Source organism: Benincasa hispida, unplaced genomic scaffold (genome assembly GCF_027475165.1).
Source record: "Benincasa hispida cultivar pf3 unplaced genomic scaffold, pf3_genome.v1.1 HicScf1076, whole genome shotgun sequence".
NCBI classification, from domain to species: domain Eukaryota; kingdom Viridiplantae; phylum Streptophyta; class Magnoliopsida; order Cucurbitales; family Cucurbitaceae; genus Benincasa; species Benincasa hispida.
Window position 1 is genome coordinate 26,407 of NW_028325385.1, and position 4,422 is coordinate 30,828.

Here is a 4,422-nt window from a genome sequence, read left to right on the forward strand (position 1 = left end):
ATTATTTGAACATTAATCTTCAAGTATAACCAATTTCACTTAAACTTTTGTCAAATCCCTAATTTGATCCAAGGTAGACTTTGCTTTGTAAATCGGTCCTTCAATTACTCTAAAATTTACTCAAGACCTTAAAATTAATCTTCAATATGAACTAGTTCTATTCCAATTTTCCTTAATTTTTCTCATTAATCCTAATTAGGGTTTACTTCAAATTAACCCATTAATCAACTTTATAGTTGACTTAGATCCCAATATCTTCTAATTTCAGGTTTAATGTATCATAACAAATCATAACAATAACAATTGGATCCCTAATTATGCTTGAGAACACCTAAATTAACCTAACATTAATTTTTCAGCTGTTAATGACGGACAATAGATGACAGACAAGCGTCAAACCAGGAAAGTCAACTCTTTCTTCAACCTCCAGCCCATAAATTTCCAGATTTGGCCTCTATTTTTCCGGTGAGCGTTTCCGACTTAAATTCATCATGTTTTGGCCAGTTAAAGCTTAATTAGCCTATATAAACCTTTTACCTATCCTCTTAATTAACTTACCTCAAAGTTTGGACATCCGAATTGCCCTAGATCTCCCGGAATTGACCAAACTCTCCACAGTGCCCCTGTTTTTCCGGCGCGAAGTTGCAGAAATTTTAGAGCTTAAATTCATAAATTCCAGCCAACAACGATCTGATTAAAGACCATAGAGTTCTAGAAGAATCTTATAAGTAACTTAAGTTTAAAATTGGAGCTTTGAATTAGCCTCTAACGCCACGAATTTGCTAAAAACCCGAGCATTCTCTTTTTTCATGATAACTCTATCGCCACTGTTTTTCTTCGTTTTCCTTACTTTTGCGGCCAAATTTCTTCAAATAAAGCCTCCTACGAGCTTCTTCTTTACTTCCTATTTAATTTGGTTGCATTTTGCCTAATTTGCCTTCACATGACGACCCTAATTCGGAAACAAGTTTTTCATCTTCTTCGGTCGGCCAAACTAAAAAAAATCAAAATTCCCTTTTTCACTTCATTTTTCAGCTTCAGTTTTCGGTTTAACACGTGCCCAGATGATTAATCCTTGACCTCAAAGCCATCCAATAAGAAATTTCAATAGAAAGTACCTCAAATTTTCCAAAATCTCTCAAATTCTCTTTTTTCCTCTTCCTCTCGGTTTTCATCATTTTCCATTAATTTCCTTTAATTTCCAGCACATTTATGCCCAATAAGCCTTAAACAAGCCAAATTTTTAAAACTCAGAAATTACTAAAATTTCACCGCTTTTCAAAATGTTGACTTTTCTTCTACTTTGACTTTGTCTATTTGACCGTTGACTTTGACAATTGACTTTCACCTATCCTGCATATGCAAAATTCATCATCGAATTTATTTTACATGCTTAACTAGGTCTGTTACCCTCAAATTATTCCTCAAATCCTTATTTCCTCTTCCTAAATGAAACAAACGTCAATCCAAATCTTTTTATTTTTAATTATAATCTTAACAAGAGATCCACATCAAACTTTATCTCGAGTCCCGAGTTCAATCTCAACTATATGCTTCATAATATTTTAAGAAAGAGTAGAAGAAGAGAGGGCTTACACTATTTCTCTTCGATGATCTAGGTAACTCGATCTTAATCCCGAACTAATTATGAACTCCTGTTTATTCGGGATTATCCTTAGATTTGCATAGGTGAGAGTTGGCTCAACAGCGTCAGCTCAATAAGCCTCCTATTTCAGGGGTAAGACCTGGAAGATAGCTGGGGACATAGAGTTCAAGAAGAAATTCACGCCTACCCAATTTAGAGATAACGAGAAAGGTTGTTCTCTTAAGTACTGAATCCAGGTCTTGAACAGGGGGCCTCACCATCTCGTTGGCCCGAAAGGGATCCGGTTTAGTGATTTGATCACAAACCAATTGTTCATTAGAGGATCAGTGAAACTTAAGGAGCAAGATGTAATATCGATAGTAAAACAGCATATTGACCTAGCCGTTATTACAAACCACCTGTGAAACGTCTATTTACTAATTATGGTTAAATCAACTGGCCAAAAATATATCTATAGTGAGGAGAGTGAAATTAACGAGCTATAGTGGTGTGACTTGGTAGTTAAGGAATACTGATTAATTTGGTCTAAAGAGTTTTAGCCAATTAATCTTAAATCGTTGGAACTCATGATCTATAGGTCTATAAGGTCCTTTTACTAGCTCGTAAAACATACCTTGAATTATTGAATGGAATGAATATAAGATGATATCAATTTGAATTGTTCAAATTGAATTTCAGTTTGAAAATGTTCGAATTATAATTAAGGTTTGAATTCTAAAAAGTTCAAATTCAAATTAAGGTTTATATTAAATTGTTATTTAATTAATGAAATATGTTTAATTAATTAAAAATCAAATTAATTTCCATTTTCAATTCAATTTCAAAAACTATATTTTGAAATTTTTTATTTAATTAATTGTGAATTAATTAAATTTAGTTTTTAATTAATTTTATAATTAATTCAATATAAAGGAATTGAAAATAAAAAAAACCTTAGTAGTGGATTTATCCACAATCTGTGAACGCATGACGTGGTTTTATTCTGATACACGCACCTAGCACTCTTTTGAGTGAAGTTTGAGGTGGCTTTCAGCTGGATCTACATACCTACAATTAGAAGAAGATTAAAATTTTGCTGAAATATCTGGTTGAAGAGTTGATTTTTTTTTTTTTTTTCTGAAAAAGCTCTTCTTGCATAAAAAACCCACACAAAGTCTCTTCAAAATTCACTCCATTTTGAGTTCCACCACTCAAATTCAAAGCTGAGAAAGTAGAGAAGATCTCTTGGTGATTTACTGAAGAGTTGGAACTAGAATCACATGAAGAGAAGCTGGAAATTGGAAGAATTCATCAAAGATATGTAGCTTAGAAACCGTTTTCTGAAGTTTCTATTTAAGCATTGTTTTAGAAATCAAATTAAATGTAATTAGAGTGCTTATTGATTTTGTTTGCTTCCGTTGCATGTTATCTTATCCTAACACTATAGTGGTATGTCTCGGTTGTTAATGAATATTGATTAAATTCAGGTTAAAGATTTTAACCGATAAATCTCGAATTATTTGAGCTCATGATCTGTAGGTTTATAAGGTCTCTCTACTAGCTCGTAAAAGATTAAACCTTGGATTAGAAAATTGAGCGAATTTCAAGTGTTCAAATTCGAAATTAGGGTTTGGAATTTGAAATATTCGATTTTATTTTTAGGGTTTGGATAATTAAATTCAATATAATTAAACGTTTAAATTTATCTAAATTAAACGTAATCGGAGAGTTTAAAATATTTAAATATTTATTTAAATATTTAATACATGAATAAGATTCATATTTATAAATTCAATTTTTAGAATTGAATTTTATTTACATCTAAACTAATTTTAAAGTAAAATTAATTAGAATTAAAAATGATAAATTAAAATTAAAATTTAATTTGAGTGAAAAATCCAACATTGATTTTTAGTGCATTTTTCCACATTTCAACACTTAGGCCACTCACTTGGTGCTGATGGAAGCCTTAATTAGCTGAATAAGTTAGTGCTTGCACGATCTATCTTGATGAATACTCCAAATTTTAGGAGATTACATTCATGCAATCTTATTTTCTCAGAATTTCAAGCAATAATTGTTTTCGCCTTCAAACTCTCTTAATCACACTCAATCCCCCTCAATTTTGAGTTTCCACCCCTCAATCTTAGGCTTAGAATGGTAGAGAAGAGCCCGGTGGTCTACTAGAGTTTTGAAGTTTCAATTTTGTGGATTAAGCAAGGAGAAAGAGGAAATCAACAAACGTATACACACATAAAACCCTCTTTCTATTGAAACTATTTCTTTGCATGCTTTGAACTCAAATGAAGTGTAATTAGAGTACCTAATGATTCTGTCTGATTCCGTCTTATGCTTGTTTACTCAGTCATGAAGGATATGCTACATGCCTGTGTACTGTAGTTCAAAAGAAGCTGGGATTCTAATCTACCATAGATAGAATTTGCCTACAATAACAGTTATCGTTCCAGCATCGGAATAGCACTGTAAACAACATTCTATGGTAAAGGGATGTAGAAGTCCTTTATGCTGGGATGAAGTTGAAGAAAGGAAGTTATTGGGACAAAAACTAGTTCAAGCTGCTATTGAAAATGTGAAGCTGACCAAGGAGAAATTGAATACAGCTCGAGATAGATATAAGAGTTATGCAGATAAACGACGTAGGGATTTAGAATTTGAGGTTGGTGATAGGGTCTTCCTCAAATTATCTCCATGGAAAGGTGTCCTACATTTTGGAAGAAAAGGGAAACTGAGCCCAAGATACATCGAACCTTATGAGATTCTGGAACGCATAGGGCCATCAGCCTATCAGTTAACACTACATACGGAGTTATCTAAAA